The sequence below is a fragment of the Oryctolagus cuniculus genome, chromosome 10 (genome assembly GCF_964237555.1).
Source record: "Oryctolagus cuniculus chromosome 10, mOryCun1.1, whole genome shotgun sequence".
Lineage (NCBI taxonomy): Eukaryota > Metazoa > Chordata > Mammalia > Lagomorpha > Leporidae > Oryctolagus > Oryctolagus cuniculus.
In genome coordinates, this window is record NC_091441.1 from 106,797,306 (window position 1) to 106,814,618 (window position 17,313).

At 49.0% G+C, this 17,313-nt stretch overlaps 1 long non-coding RNA gene across 1 annotated transcript in view; it reads right to left on the bottom strand.

The window, feature by feature from the left end:
* Positions 1–17,313, bottom strand: part of LOC103349149 (uncharacterized) — a 317,640-nt gene that overhangs the window by 284,291 nt on the left and 16,036 nt on the right. The window contains exon 2 of the long non-coding RNA XR_011379581.1: positions 3,879–4,023. This is a non-coding gene — a long non-coding RNA (uncharacterized lncRNA). The remainder of the gene's footprint in view (positions 1–3,878; positions 4,024–17,313) is intronic.

A 17,313-nucleotide genomic window follows, 5' to 3' on the forward strand; every position in this document is an offset into this window, starting at 1 on the left:
TGTAAACGTGCTTTCAAGTGGAGTCACATTAACAGTAGACATTTAGTTGGTTCCACTGCTGTGGGCTCCACGCAGCTTAATCTCAGGCTTCTTGGGGCTGGCGGTTTTCCTGTTTCTTGGGGTCCATGATATACCTTGGTATTGTTCCAGTAAATTCTCAACATTTATTAGTTAATGGCTCCTATTACTTGTACTAGTGCCATAGCTATATCCTTTGGGTCACACACAGTGTGAACAGTATGGACAGCTGTCCATGGCCAGGCCAGGGGTGTGCCTGCAAGCAGAATTGGCAAATAAACCAGGTACTGCATTGACTGAGTGTGATGAGATGGAGACAGTCATAACTGTAACTGGCATAAAATTTCAGGGAACACCTTGGCTGAGCATCAGTAATGAAGTGGGCAATGTAGGACTATCCTGGTAACTGGAACCAAATTCCTCTTGAGTAGAGAACTGACTATCTAAAAAATTTTAAGACATTTTAAAAATCAGAAACCTTCATAAGGACATAGGTAAAAATGTGAAAAGTCCTCTGAGGTTTTGAGGGTCTGGTAGACAAACTTACTGAGACTAGAGCTCTGTTACAGGAGTTTTTGAGATACCCAGGGCACTCTACAAATCGAAAATGGTGACCAAAGATGGGATGGGTGAGAGAAGACATCAGTGAGGTATCTGAATACTGTGGGAAGGGACGTGACTTCCCTTCTTGACATCTGCTCCCCCCTTCACTGTGAGTAAAATTCACCAAATTTACACGTTCTGCACAAGAACATTGGTTGTCCCAGTGAAACACAATCATTGGGGTTGATACATTACAAAGCATTCAAGGAAGCTATAGCCTATGGATCAATGGACCCCAGAGAGCATAAATGTCCAAGCCTTGGCAGAAGCGGGGAAGAGGGCTTGAGACTTCCTGTGGCCATCGAATGAGACTGAGGCAGAGATGAAGGCCACCCTAAAGCCAGTGCCCCTAGACACCGGGGAGTAAGGAAGGGCCCAGATGCCAGCTGAGACTCCTGTGGAATCGCACAAACGCAAACTGCATTTCCCAAAGTCGGTGGGAATATTCCTCGGCCTCACTGTGCATCGCGTACCCTTTGCCGAGGAGAACGTCATATAAAAATAAAACCTCTTGTCCACACAGTGGATGAATCTCCAGCTAAAGAAAAGATTAACCCTTACATACTTCTGAGAAATGAGTGCAAAAATGAATCAGCAAAATGTAGAAGGAATTCCTGGCTCTTTCCGTGGCATTCAGCAATGAGCTGGCTGAACGGCCACATGGATTGGCAAGTACAAGATTGAGATTTAAGCTTTGCGTTTGAATAGAAAGATGTTGCTGATGCAAACTGCAGCAGGTACCCCTGGTAGCCCATGTCACATTGCCAGGTCACTTTTTCAGGGACAGCTGCAGAGGACAGTTCTGAGCAAGCTCAGACTCATCTGAGCTGACAGCATCTTGCCCCAGCTCAGCTTTCTCCAAAGCCAGACTCCCTGTCTCCCTGAGTTGAAGTGCACAGTTCAAGGGAAAACCTCAGCAAGTAAGAAAGCTGGAGGATCAATACCCAACTCCTATCCTTTGGTTGGACAAATCTAGGGGATTTTTTAAAATGACTATCAGAAGGTCTCAGTAGAACTGAGCCCTACCCACCCCACCTCGCCATGCTGACTTGTCTTCCTCCTCTATCTCACTCTCCCCTTGCTGTCACTTCTTCCTGGCAGTCACCTTAGAAACAAACCACGTGCTCCCTGATCCTGGTCTCAGACCCTTCTTTCAGAGAATTCCTGCTAAGACAGAAAGAGTGTGGCACTGAGAGTGAGAAAGGAGGCAGTGTCTTTGGTTCTCATATCCAATGAGGAAGTAATACCTCAAATGTTCTGATGTCAAGTAAGAATGTCAGGTCAAATAGGTCGCAGAGATCCAGAAAATTGGAGGCCCTGATCTTCGAACTCCGTGTACAGAACCATTTCTAAGTTTACTCCAACCCTGACAGGCACCTGAGTGGTGACCTTGAAATTGTTGTTATCTGCTGAATATACTGCAATGCATTTCAATACAGTCAGTTCTTACTTGAAGAGGAAAGGTGGTCCCTGACAGTAGAGGGGGAAGGGGGATAGGGGGATTGAGGAATTTACTGGACAGAGGAACAAAGACAACTATTTTGTGCATTTGGATTTGCAATTCCAGTACAGACAGCAGGCTGCTTTAGATCATCCACTTGGTGTTTGGATCACTCAGAGCCTTAACTGCCACCCCTGCAGCAAGCACTGGAGAACGGCTGGTTCACACCTTCAAGGACTTGGACTGAGAGAAGCACTGGGCGAGAGTAGCTGTGCTTCCCCTGGTAGAGATGGAACACCGGATGTTTCAAACAGCATCCTGAGGATCGCTGGAGACAACACCAGGAAAGGAATGCAGCTCTTAGGGAGTTTATTCCATGTGGACGTCAACCTCCAGGCTGACCCCCACAGAACCTCACCTCCTGCTGTGGGTGCCCTTGTTCATTCGCTATGCATACTGAACCAAGACGGATCTGCATGACCAACAGATGATGGGTGAAGTGACATGTTGTGCCTTCTGAAGCTGGGGCACAAAAGGTGTTGCAGCTACAGCCTTGGGAACAAACGCTCACTCCAGGGGAAGCCCGCTGCCATGTTGTAGAGACTGTCCAAGAGTCCTACAGAGAGGCCTTCATGTCAGGGTTGCCAGATTCAGCAAATAAAAATATAATGTGGGACATAGATATACAAAAAATATTTTTGTCACTTATCTGAAATTCAAGTTTAACCAAATGTCCTCATATTGCTCTGGCAACCCTACTGCATGGAAATGAGTTGAGAGCTCTGGCTTAAATGTCAACCCTAACTCACCAGGTTTGTGAATGCCTCATCATAAAATAGATCTCTAGCCAAGGTCAAGCCTCCAGGTGACTCAGTTGAGACTAACAACTTGACCAAAACCTCTCCAAAGACCCCAAGTTACAGCCACTCAGCCGAGCCACTTCCACAGTCCTTAGAGGGATTTGCGAGGGATGACGAATGGGTGCAGTTACTTCAGTCCCCTGTGTTTTGGAATGATTTTGCTATGCAGCATTAGGTAACTAGGACATTGCATCAAACTCTGTTTCATGGTCCTTCCATGAAAACCATGGCCTTCATGGGTCCACAAGGATGACAAAGGCCGAGTTTATGGTCTTAGGAAGCTTAGGGTGACGTGGGGAAGGCGAGTGTGGACAAGCCTTGTTTACACTGGAAAGTGCTAAGGACATAGCAGCAGCTTGTGGGAAAGTGTGAGTCATTCTGTCCAGGTTATCAGGAGGTTCTGCAAAGAGGTGAGCTTCCAGGCAAATTTTAAAGAAATGTGAGTTCTAAAAGCAGGTGAGAGGAGGACAGCGAGGCTAAAATGTTCGTCTTGGCAGAGAAAATGGGGAAAGGTGAGAAGTCTAGTTTCACCGGCACAGCGTGCTGCACAAAGGAGGCCCTGGAGATGAGGCTGAGGCACGAGGCACCAGGCAACTGTGCAGAGGCTGCTGGGTGGGCCGAGATGGTGATCTGTCAGGATGCTGCTGTCACAGACACACGAGAGGCAATCATGCCCTGGTCTGCAAGGTGGCCATGGGGCAGGAGGGGGGACAGGAAAGAGTGGCAGGGCTCATTTGTCAGCTACTCTGCTGAGTGTTTGTTGAGTGAGTGATGGATGGGTGTGTGGGGGCTGAGGCAAGCAGGGCTGTCTCTGTTGCTTTGAATGACTGGGACTGGATGTTTCCTGAAATAGGAGTCCGAGGTGGCCGTTGGCGCTATGCATATGATCCAAGAGGCAGGTTCAAATAACCAAATCCCTGGGGTTTCAAAGTCCTCTTCCGCCCAGAAGGTGTTACCTGTGACGCGATGTTCTCCAGAGGAACACGTTTAGGACGACGCATAGGAGATCCAGAGAGCAGCAGCCTCGTAGGGAGTGACTCATCCTTTTGCAATCCGAGTGCTGGGCAGAAAGCATCCGGATCCAATTAAAGAGCGCAGGTCCTAGGTGGGATGAGACAGGGAGCAATGAGGTTTAACTGACAGTTCTCATGACGGATGCTGAAACCTGCGTTCCTGCTGGGAGACGTCTGGCTGTAAGCAAGAAGCAAACTTTGTTTTAAGAGGGCGTGTGTGTGTGTGTGTGACTTCTGACCTTTGCTTTAGAAGGCTGGCAATGGATTCTGTACAGGGGCCACATCAAATACAGTAAAAGACAACCAGAGAGGGAGAAACAGAGATTTCATGGAGCTGCCCTCCACACAAAAGGAAACCGAGGTGTTAACTATCTCCCAGAGCTGTACCTGCGTGGTCTCATGTACTCTCATAGCAACCCCAGAGTGAGGAATAATTAGCTCCATTTCACCGATATTCAACTCTCAAGGCCATAAAAGGCAGAGATCAATAGAGCTGGAATTCCAACCCAGGCCTCTCTCTCTGGAGTCTCCAAACTGTACAGTTCCAAGCTACCTCAAGGATGAGGCCCTTTCTTTCTTTTACCTATGGCCTGAGTCAGGGAAAAAAAAAAAAAAACCGCCTAGTTACTCCCCTCCGCACTTGGTTGCTCACACAGAGACACACGCAGCCCAGCCTGGCAGAGGGAGGCAGAGGGCAGCACTGCCAGCCCAGACACGCCCTTCCTTGCTCCTTTCCTAGAGCACAAGGTGGCAGCCTCCGGGAGACTGACAGGTCATGCGAGGTACACTGAGTTCATTCACATAGCCTCTTTCATGCATTGGGTACTGTGGGTGCCTCCAAGCTCAATAATGACAACGCCAAGTACTTACTGCACAGTGACTGGTGGGCCAGGCTATGACAAACAGGGTACGTGCATCCTCCCTCTTAACCCTCGGAGGCTGTGACCTTTAGTCCTGCTCACTTACAAACCATGCAACCCAGCCCAAAGGGGTGGGACAGGATGCCCAGGCCCCCTCAGAAGCTGTCTCAGAGCCTGGACTTGAATCAGCTTCAGCCTGACCCCAGCACCCAAGCTCTCAAGCCCTAGGCTCTGCTGCCCGCAGAGGAAAAGAGCTGGCCTGTTCTTTCTCGAACAGGGCAGACCCTCCTCTGGGTCCCCTTCTCAGCAAGCTCTCCAAGCAGACAACGGACCCAGGACCCATGAGAAGCAGTGCCAAGTGTTTGCTGGGAGAGGGAAGGGAATTAACTCCCCTTACTGTGGCATGGCCAGAACAGCAGGGCAGCCTGTACGTGGTCCTAAGTGTCTCAGTCAGCGGGATCTTCTGAGCCCTGGTGCCTGGGATGGGCCTCTGCTGGCTGTGGAGTTTCTACAGGGACGTGTGTCTTCACAGTTCACGTGTTACCCCGTCTCCTGCCTCGTGCCAGCTGCCCTTCTCCAGGCACAGCGGATTCCCCGAAGCTCTGCACGTTGGCAGTCACACAGCCCACTGCCGTTCCCCTTCCTTCTGGAGTTTGCACAGAGCTGTGCCAAGTCCTGAGCAATCTCAGGGGCTCAAAGAGGTGACAAGATTTCCCCAGGAGACCAGGAGAAGCACCTGGCTCCTGCCGTCGGATCAGCGTGGTGCGCCAGCCGCAGCGTGCCAGCCCTGGCGGCCATTGGAGGGTGAACCAACGGCAAAGGAAGACCTTTCTCTCTGTCTCTCTCTCACTATCCACTCTGTCAAAAAAAAAAAAGATTTCCCCAGGTCACAGAACATGGCTGTAGCAGTCTGGGAATCTGGCACCCTCCGTTCCTGTCTCCAAGGGAACCAGGAGCACTGTGCGACTTCCTCCCACTGGAGACTGCTCACTCCTCTCAGCCAGGTAAGTGCCTGTGGCTCAGGTGGTTCTGCGTGTCATGGGGCCTCCACTTAGCTCCAAAACCAGAACAAAGTCCTAAAATCCTTTCTCACTGCACACAAGGCTGAGTCTAGGCGGAAGGCAGGCATGAGAAGCCAGCGTCTCTGGTGGTTTGCAACAACCCCTCTGCAGTGGCTGCAGCGAGCAGCCTCTTGGCTGTGTTTTTCAGTCCCTGCTTGGGTTCTGTCCGAGGCCAGGCTTTCCTGGGGCACTCGCTCAGGCAGATCTTATCCCAAGGGAATCCAGGGGAAAGCTGGCCAGGGACAGCGGTGGCTACTACTGATGGTCCTTCCTCGGGGGCCAGGTGCCCACCTGCTCCTCCTCCACATAGCTGAGGAATGCAGACAGGGCAGAGGTGGTCCTGTGGAGGCTGGAGTCTTAAACTTGACCCTTCAGTGACCGTGGATCTGGCTAATCCACGTGTCAGAGTATGAAGGGTGATGAAGATGCTCGCCATCACACAAGCCCCTCGTTCCAGAAAAGCTCTATGACCTGTTCCCGGTCCAGGGCCATAGGGAGCTGGTGCAAACCCTGCTGTGTCAGGTGAAGACCCAGCAACCCAGACGAAGCCCAGGTCTCTGCAGGCCAGAGCTGTCCTACCTGTCACACAGCACCCCTCTGAGATTCCTGTGGAGCTTCCTGCACCAACCCCTAATCTCTCAACTCCAATTTTTGTGTTCTATATATTTTTATTTATTTCAAAGAGATTGATGTGCGGCCAAATCCCCTGGGCTACATTTAATTAGCGTTCTCTTTAAGTTGAAAGCTTCCCTAGTCATGTATTCTGGAGAATTCTGGGCTGGGTCCTGCAGACCCCTTTGTAGCTTGTGCTGCAGGTGCCCTGCTGATGAGGCCCCCAGGTGCTTCCTGAATTCTCTGAGGCTCTCGGTGACCACGTGACTGAACCAGGACTTGTGTCTCAGACCAGGGGACCACCCACCCTGGAGGGCGCCATTTCTGCCTGGTGCAAGGGGAAGCTTTAATTGAAGCAAAGTTCCAGGTTGGTGTGAACAGCTCACAAATCTCAATAGGAAATGCATTACCCCACTGGAAACAACTGCTGTGGACATTTTCCTCAACATGGGAGAGTACTACGTCCTGCCCAACATTTGTAGCAAATGGTTAGATGTGGGAAAAATTAGCTAATTCCTTTTAAGTCTCGGCTTTCCTGATTGTTTATTTCTCGTTTATTCTAATAGCATTCTCTGTACTATAATGGTGTGGTGTGCATCTATAAATGAGTCGCAAGGCCTGCGGTTTGGAGGAGCCAGCCCTTGGCTGTTTTCGTTTTATTCTGCAACCCAGAAGCAGGGCTCTATCCAACTGCCCCTGGGATTGCCTGGCCTCACCCTGGGATTTCCCCCCACCACCCCTCACTGCTGAGGGGCTACGATCCCTGTGCTTCCTGTGGGGACCTTCTTTTTTTAAAAAAAAAAAAAAGTTTCTTCCTACTCACAAAGAAAGAGATTGTCCGTGTGCTGGTTTACTCCTTAAGTGTCTGCAATAGCCAGAGCTGGGCCAGACCGAAGTCAGGAGCCATAAATTGCACCCAGGTCTCCCACATGGGTGGCATGGGCCCAGCTTCTTGAGTCATCACTGCTAATAGCCCAGGGCGCCTATTAGCAAGAAGCCAGATGAGGAGCAGAGCTACAGTTCGATCCCAGGGCCTCTGGTGCGGGACGTGGGCATCCCAAGTGTGTCCTCAATACTGTGCCAAATGCCTTCCCCTCCCACAGGGACCTTCTTGGACCCTTGCTATGCCATTTTCACAACCAAACATGTTGCATTTAACAGTGTGGTTTCACTTAGCATTTTCTAAGATGCGGAGAGGAAAAACTGGTTGTTAACTTTGCTTAGCTGTCCACTTGTTCATTTGATTTGTTTCTCTCTTGGTTCAGATTCTCCAGACAGAGCCAGAAACAAGGACTTAGGTGCAGGCAGCTATTTGAAAAGTGACTCCAGGGAATGGAAGTGAGGAAGGAGGGAGACTGAGACAACAGAAATAAGAAAAACCAACAAAGGCTCAATTACAGAAGCAAATCGTAACCAGCTCTAATGTAGAATGTTCCCTGAAATTGTCCCCCTAACCAATAGGAAGGAGGCTGGGAGTTTATATACCTACTCCCGTGCCCTTTGATGCAGGCTCTCTTGGGAATGTCACCTCTCCCATCAAAGCTATATTCATGTGAACTGAGCAGGCCTCGGGAGCTTTGGAAAAAGCCCTGAGATGGAAAAATGGAGGGGAGCTCAGAGAGCTAGGATGCTGTCACGTGCAAGCACTGATCCATTACAGCCACAAGCTGAAGTCAGAAGGTACAAATGTATCTTCTGTAACTCCCTGCATCCAAAGAAAAAGCAAGGGGGGAATTAAGAAAACACAGATTTGCAGTGGTGCACACAAATGCCTGCAGTAGAAGAGATAATGGCTAACAAGAAAAGGGGCAAAGAAGTGAGAAAAGAGAAGAACAACATTTCCCCCAGGTCCTCCTAGTAGCCAACTCAAAGAGGGAAAACCAGTTAGCACACCTCAGTGTCCAAGAAACAAAAGCAAAGCCTTTGCTCAGGCAAACACAACCTTCTCCCATGGTCCTCAGAACAAAGGCATCGTCTGTCCTGGTGACAGTGGCCTCCAGGGGGTAGCGGCTGCTCTTCTCCCCACAGTCAGCTCTCCCAACAGCAGAAGCACAATACACTATGTTCTCAAGCCCATTATCTGGACAGAACTCCTCAATTCAGTGGCAGGAACCCAACCCACATTAACCTTAGCAGGGAGGAGCATTTGTGAACTGTGTGCTCTGAAAATGAGGAGTGGGCTAACTTCAGACAAATCTGGGTCCAAGGGCTCACAAGCTGTCACCATTCCTATGGCCCTACTTCCCTCCCAATGGCTTCACTTTCCAGACACTCCTTTATTTTGGCCTGACAGCTACAGCCTTTCATGATTGTCACCGTCCTTTTGTATTGCTATAACAAGATACCTGAAGCTGGAGTATATTTAAAGGAAGATATTTACTTGGTTCATGATTCTGGTGGCCAGAGCCCAAGCAGCATGGTGCCAGCCTGGCTGCCCCACAACACAGCAGAAGGCAACAGGGCCGGAGAGTGTACAGGAGGTGAGCACACAGCAATAGAAGAAGCAAGAAATCATGGAGGGGCCAAGTTCAGTCTTTTCTAAGAGCCTGCTCTCATAGAAACGCATCTACCCCTGGGAAACTGAACCCACTCTATGAGACCAGTGTTCATTCCTTCATGAGGGTGGTCGAGATCCAATCACCTTCCTCTAGGACCCTCCTTGTAAAGGTCCTACCACTTTCAACACCATTGCATCAGGGACCAGGCTTCAAGCACATGACCCTTCAGGGACCAAGTCATATGCAAGTCATAGCAGTGGTTCTACAGACATCTGTTCCACCAGCAGCCATAAAGGAGATCTTTATGATTCCAAGTCGCCCTGCTTGGAGGCACACAGCTGCTCCAAGAAGCAATCATTACAAGGGGGCTGTGATGGGCATTGGAAAAACCATGTATCCATCTACACCTGCAGCCAGAAGACAAGCAAATCCCCCCATCAGAATAACAGAGGTTTGAATGCAGAAAGCTGAGCAAGCCAGCACAGCAGACGTCCACTACACCCACCATAACTTCCTGGAGTCTCAGCTGACAAACTCGAAGGCAGGGAATCATACAGTATGGCTATCACCATGCATCGTGATTGGGGGAGATTGAAAAAAAATCATTCAACTGATATAAAAACAAACCTCCTGTTCACTTAAGGAAATGGATGAAATTCCAAACCAGCAAGAAGAGGGGTGTGGCCCCAGAGCCATTGGTGTTGTACCCATGACTCCCTCGAGGTGTTGCTTCTATGTGTTGGTAGCACTTGCAACTCTTCTGAGGGCTTCCTCTCCCCCTGGGATTGCATTTTATTTATTCAATGTGGGTTGTCAACGTCCTCAGGAATAGCCAACAACAGATAGCAGGTGGGAGTTAGAAGATCAGTGTCCCAGCTCCCTCATCCCAGCAACATCAAGGCATGGGTGGTCCCTAGTGTCTCCCAGGGGAGCCTCACAAATGAACAGCAGCAGAGTGTGCAGGAGAGCAGTTGGCTTCTTCCCCTCTCTCAGCTTCTCACCTTAGACGGGTGCTGTCTGCAATCACTTCCCATATACCAAACTTGAACTAAAATCCTCATTTTGGAGTCTGCTTCCCGAAGAGCACGAGATATGGATGCTGTTACTAATTCTTCTCATTTCCAGGGACTTTCATTTCACCCCCACCTCTGTGTCAGCGATTACAGATTCTAATCTGACTTGGCAGATGTGTGTGTTGCTTGCTTGAGATGAATGAGGTCTCCCAAAGGCATGAAGAGGTCAACACGGTTCACAGTTTTAGAAACTCTGGCAACGGCAGATTACTGAGAGCCCAAAATAGGTCTCACCTGTAGCAAACATACTTCCTCTTACAGCTCAAGGTCTGATATTTCTGCTCACTATCCAAAGCAACAAGGCTTATTTGCAGGGGCAGATGTGTGGCATAGCAGGTTAAACCATTTGAGATGCCTATATTACATACTGGAGTGCTGGTTTGAGTCCCAGCTAATTCAACTTTCAATACAGCTTCCTGCTAATTCACCTGCAAAGACAGCAGCCCCTGCTACCCACATGAGGGAAGTGGATGGAGTTCCAGGCTCCTGACTCCAACCTGCTCCAGTCTTAGCTGTTGTGGACATTTGGGGAGTCAATCAATGGATGGAAGATCTTCTCTATCTCCTCCCCTCCCCCTGACTCTTTTGTTTACCTTTCAAATAAATAATAAAATCTTAAAAAATAGAGAAACTATTTTGAAAAGATATTTGCTTTAAACTGTTGTTGTTTTAGATACAATGCAGCCCAAGAAAGAGTAGACAGCCATTAGCAAAGGTTTGCAGCTGAATTCCTTGCTCAAAGAGGCCTAATCAACACTATGTTCCTGGAGGCACAGGGAACTCTGGATTCGTAATCATTTTCAATGGAGTCCAGACAGGTTATGTTACGAGAATGAAGATAACTCCCCTGCCTGAAATATGTGGATTTATTTCTAGGCATACCTCTGTCTGGTTGAAGTAGGACTTTCATTTAAATGCAAATGTGGGTTTGGAGTACGCTCTTGGAAAAAGAAAAATACTGATGCCAACTGCCAGGGCCTGGGGAGAATACTCAGGGCGGTTTGTATGAACTACAGGGGAGAGGGTACACCAGGGGGGCAGCCATGCAAAAGGGAAGTAAAATGACAGAGAAAAGATAATAAGCTGAGGATTAGGAAACAGAGTGATGTGGGGCTGGCAGTGGGGTGCAGTGGCTTGAGCCGCCATCTGTGATCCAAGCATCCTATATGAGCATGGGTTTGAACCCTGGCTGCTCTGCTTCCCATCTAGCTCCCTGCTGGCAGGCCTGGGAAGATGGCCTAAGTACTCAGGTCACTGCCATTCACCTGGGAGCTTGAATGCAACTCTGGCTCCTGGCTTTGGGCTGGCCCTGGCCACCGTGTCCATTTGGGGAGTCGAGGAGTGGATAGAAGTGCTCTCTTTCTAATAAATAAATCTTTAAGAAACAAGAAGAAAGAAAACAGAATGATTTCCTGTAGGCTGTGGCGGCTGCAGAGACCTAACACAAAGAGCTCCAATACTGACCAGAACTGCATTATCCCACAGACCTTCCTGCAAGGGAAGCGTGCTCTGTGATGCTCACAAGTGGTTATCAAGCACTTCCCATGTGCCACCAACGAACTGGATTCTTGGTCATTTAATTCTAACTAATTTAAGTAGCCATCTGTGGTTGGAGGCCATACTGAACAAGGTAGGTCTACAGGACTGTCAGCTGGAGAGACCTGGAAACAGATCATCCACGCTGGAACACCGGTCCTGGGATTCTCCCTGCAGGTGGAGAGGTTGGTATCAGAGGGACACTGGGATGGGGGAGCTGGTCAAGCAACGTGTGCATTCTTACTCTCAGGAGCAGCTTCTCCCTCCATGGGAGGGGGATCCTGCCCAGTTTTGCAGGGAGCCCACATCCCCTACGGACAGGGTGTGCCTGTGACACAAAGGGTTAAGCCGCCACCTGGGACACCAGCATCCCATGTGAACGACAGTTTGAGTCCAGCTGCTCCACTCCGAGCCTGTTCCCAGCCCAAGTGCTTGGGCCCCTGCCGTTTATGTGGGAGACTCGGATGTTTCAGGCTGCTGGTTTTGGCCTGGCCCAGTCTCAACTGTTGCAGCCATTTGGGGAGTACAACAGTGGACAGAAGATCTCTCTCTCTCTCTCTCTCTCTCCCTCTCCCTCTCCCTCTCTGTGTGTGTCTCTCCCCCTCTTTCTGTTACTGCCTTTCAAACAAGTAAGTCTTTTTTAAAATATATATATATAAAATATATAACCCCATCATAAGTTGAAGAGCATCTGTGTATTGTATTATACCTCTAACAGTATACAATTCATCTTATTTATAGATTCAGGAATTCTCTTGAGAATTACAAAGCTCTATTCCCTTTTATTTTTATATTAACATAATTTTGTAAATATGAACACTGGAACTACATCAAAATATTTGTGAACCTAAGGTAGACACTTTTTTTTTTTTTTTTTTTTTTTTTTTTTGCAGTCTTGATCTGATTTAGCTCACCTTAGCTGGGCTGGCTCATGAACCTGTGGGCAGCTGACGGCTCTACTGGAGTTGGCTTTGCCCAGCTTGGCTGGGCCCTTTTACATACCTGGGGCCTAGGCTGGGATCTGGGGTCACTGAGCCGATTCTGCCTCATGTTGTTTCCATCATCTTGCAGGCTCTCCTGGGCTTGTCCATGTGGCAGACGCCAGGACTTCAGAGAGTGACTGAAGCAGGCAAGGCCTTTTGGGGACAAGGCTTGAAACTCCCACATGTTCCTTCTGCTGCATTCTTCTAGTCCAAGAAAGTCATGTGGCCAGATCAGATTTTAGGAGTGGGTCAATAATTCCACCTCTTAATGGGAAGAACAGGAAAAATCACATTGCAAAGGGGTGTGCATGCAAAGAGAAAAATAACTTGGATGTTTTTGGCAAAACATCCACACACAAAGCTCAACGGAGACCCATTTGGATGGGAATATAGAGTGATTTGGAGTAAAATTCAAGGTTTTAATAAATAGAGGGAGCAATACCCTAGGGTGGAAAAGTGAACTTTAGCTGGGCAGAGAGCCAAGTACACGTGGCAAAGAGTCACTGACACTCACCCAACCCGCATCAGGAAAGCACACTGTGAAAGCTTTCCTTGGTAGAGAAGATCTAACCTGTCTTTCTGAACATCTAACCAAATTTGGATTTTACAGGTCAGTTGGCCACTGCTCGGACTTTCCTAGACCATGTAGGAATAGGGGACAGAAACTGATACAGGAATTAAAGTCCATCAAGGTTCTGGTGACCTGGTTCTTATTTCCTCGTGTTTGTTCTTCTAATTTTCAGCTCCTCAGCGCTATGCTGATAAGACACAGATAAATACATCAGAGCGATGTTAACAAAGTCACATAGGCAGGCAGAGGAAGGCAATGGGACCTGCGGAGTTGGCCAGGGGAGCTTAGGCTTAATTCTATGAACAGCAGGGAGCTGTGCGTGCTCAGTATGGGACAGGCACGGTGTGCAATGCTCAGTGTCTGTAATGTTGGGCACAGCCCAGCACTCTAACCTCTGGGCTCCTTATCCAGCCAGAGAATGGCAGTCCCCTGCTTGGTGGGCCACGGACACTGTCTCTTTAATTTCTCAAAAAAGAAAACATCTCTAAAGCCTGAAGTTCTGTGAGTGAGGCTCCCAAAAATGGGTGGTGGCGGTGAGGCGGAGAGCCTGACTAATCACTGAATTTTCAATGACATCAATTCTACCCAGACTACCTGGGAAACAGCAGATCCATTCCCTCACTAGATTTTTAGAGAATTTGTTTAGACAGATCCAGGAAATACAATTTGATAACTCAGGGTTTATCTCACCTTCCACTGTCAAATTGGAATCATTCCTACAGTGAGAAATGCAGTCGATATTTGCAGTGTGGGCTCAAGCTCATGGCTGTATTGGAAGGAAGATCTCATTTCTCGGTGACTCTAAGGGAACAGGTGTTCTGAAGCTGGAGGAAGAAGAGGCTCCCCTTCTGTCCCCCTCACGTCGTCTTTGGGATCTGAGCTTATGCTGGGTGACCCCTGTTTTTCTGCTGGAGTTTATAAAACTCTTCTATTTTTATGTCAGCCAGGCCTTTCTTCTAAAGCGTGGCCTATGCGAAGGCTGTATTGGCACCACCTGGGAGGTTTTCAGAAATTCAGGCCTTGGACCTCATGTTAGACCTCCTGGTTCCAAAGCTGCCTTTGAAGGAGATGCTTTGGTGGTGAGCATGCACATGGAAGCTTGAAAGCCCTGGTCTGGAGAAAGCTTTTGTTTGGGTAGACAGAGGAAGAGCTCATTCCAGGTAGGAGCCGAGTCACAGTATTGTCTATCATCAGCTCCATAACCCTGAACACCTTTACCCGTCCCAGATCCTGTGCCAGGCAGTGGGCTGCCTTTGCTAGCAAAACAAACAAACAAAAAGTAAAACAAGGGATGAGTGTTGTGGCACAATGGGTTAAGCCAATTCTTGGGATGCCTGCATCAACCTACCAGAGTGCCAGTTTGAGTCCCTGACTACCCTGAGCTTCTGATCCAGTTTCCTTCTAGCGCATGTGGGAGGCAGCAGATGATGGCTCAAATGCTTGGGCTCCTCCCAACCACATGGGAGACCCAGATGGAGCTACTGGTTCCTAGCTCTGGCTTGGCCTAGCCTGGCATGTTATAGCACTTGGGGAGCAAACCAGTGGATGCAAAGCATCTCTATTTTCTGTCTTTCCCTGTTTCTGTCACTCCGACCACCTTTCGAATAAAATAAATAAATCTCAAAACAAAATCACCTTTCTAAGAATTTGTAATTAGAGAAGTAAATGGATCACTGGAAATCATAAAATCAGGCCTATGGTAAGAGAAAAAGTCAAACGCTGCAGGAACGTAGATTGAGCACTGCAACCCACTTTGCTCCCATGATACTGGAGCAAAGACCTGAACTGTGAGCTGTAGATTAAGTGACCTGCTGGGCAGTGGCAGGGGGAAGTGATGCAAGCTCAGCCGTGTGATGGGAACAGAGGTGGCTTTGCTTGAGGGGAGGAACAATGGGAAGTGAAGAAGTGGAAAGCTTCCAGAGTTAAGCATTTCTATGACTCAGACCCCAAGGATTAGTGGAGAGAGCATGGGTTGTGGGGCTTTTATTTTTTCAGATGGAAGAGATCTATTCTGGGAAAGAATCAGAGGAACAGGGGCCAGTGCTGTGGCACAGCAGGTTAAAGCCCTGGCCTGAAGTGTCAGCATCCCACATGGGTGCCGGTTCTAGTCCCAGCTGCTCCTCTTCTGATCTAGCTCTCTGCTATGGCCTGGGAAAGCAGTAGATGATGGCCCAAGTCTTTGGGCTCCTGCACCCATGTGGGAGACCTGGAAGAAGCTCCTGGCTTCTGGCTTCGGATTGGCATGGCTCCAGCCGTTGTGGCCATCTGGGGAGTGAACCAGCAGACGGAAGACCTCTCTGTCTCTACCTCTCTGTAACTCTTTCAAATAAATAAAATGAATCTTTAAAAAAAAAATCAGAGGAATAGAGTAGGGGACAACTGAGTAGGGAGGACCCCTGGAAGTTGGGAGGGGAGTTCCTCTTTCAATTTACTGAGGAGGAAAGAGAACTGGACGGGAGCAGCAAGTCTCTAACTTTCCCTTGAGTGGGCATCGAGTGCTTAGCTGAGAGGGCAAGTACAGGAAAGCAGAGGAGACGTCAAGGACCTGAGGATTCCATGAGGTTGAAGAACAGGAAAAGTTGGAGCCACTGAGTCACACTTTCTCTTTGTGCAACCTGCCAACTTGAGACATCTGTGCATGTGAACGTGCCAACCGCTCATTACAAACCCATGTGTTACCCTTTACAAAAGGTATTGCTTTTATATATATATATACAACAACAACAAAATCTTGTATTTCAGAAGATGGTTAAACGATTTTTGGGATAAAGAGTTTCTCTGGCTGGCGCCACGGCTCACTAGGCTAATCCTCCACCTTGCGGCGCTGGCACACCGGGTTCTAGTCCTGGTTGGGGCGCCGGATCTGTCCCGGTTGCCCCTCTTTCAGGCCAGCTCTCTGCTGTGGCCAGGGAGTGCAGTGGAGGATGGCCCAAGTCCTTGGGCCCTGCACCCCATGGGAGACCAGGAGAAGCTCCTGGCTCCTGCCATCGGATCAGCGCACTGCGCCGGCCACAGCGACCATTGGAGGGTGAACCAATGGCAAAGGAAAACCTTTCTCTCTGTCTCTCTCTCTCTGTCTACTCTGTCAAAAAAAAATAAAATAAATAAAAAAATAAATTAAAAAAAAAGTTTCTCTGGTCTCAAAAATCAAACTCAGAAGATTTAGTCACTCTCCTTTCTTCCTTTGTGTAAGTGCAATTCGCTTTTTGTACTTCCTGTCACCGACACACCAGCATCGATGCAGTCTCCAAGGGGCCCTGCAGTGACTTCAGAGAGATCTCCTCTGCGCTGCCAAAGCACCATCTGCATGCAAGAGGCTGCAGGGTGACCAGGAGCCAACCAACAGCACCCTCCCCAAGTCACACATGGGAGCAGAGTGGTTCACAACCCCCCAGTCTAGGCCTTCAGGGCCGTGTGGCATCCTTGGCACTTTCTTAGTGTCCGTTTCTCGCGTGGCGTAAACAGCTCTGCTTTATGATTTGTAGCTAGGGGAATACACCCTTGCTGCCTGGAGGAGAGGACCACGCCTCTCCCATCACTGTGGCTCCTGGAGCGAGATCACAGGAGACTGCTTGGAGTACGTGCGCCCTAAGTATTGGCTCACACACACAGAATGTTCGGTCCCCAGCCGTAGGCCAGGGAATAGGGTTTCTGTTTTACTACCTGGCAACACTACATCTGTCAGAATATGACTCTGGCTCCCCCCACCCATTTGTGCCCTCCCCTCCGTTTAACACTCTCCCCTGGAGCCTTAAAGAACCCCCTGGAAGAGAAGTTAGAAGTAGTGACAAGAAGGCAGAGATAAGCTGCCATGACTGCTATGGGATTTGCTCTGGGATCAGTGGGGTAACCACTTCTGTCCCTGTCAAATGTTGCTTGGCCTTTCCCTGTGGACATTAGTGGTATAGGGGGAGGGGGGAGGGGCGTGCCCCAGGCCACTCAGATTTATTAACCTGGTTCGTCAGCAGAAAACTGCTCAGGTTTTGTAATCAATGAGTGACTACTCCCAGACCCACTCCCACTACTCTCTAAGCATCCAATGGGATCTGGGCAGACACAGGGAGCCACTCGGGCAGGTACAGTGGAATGGTACCTGATGGGTGACACTGAAGTCCCTCACGGGAGAAAGACTACAGTAAAAGCAGTTACCTTTGGGCCGGCACTGCGGCTCAATAGGCTAATCC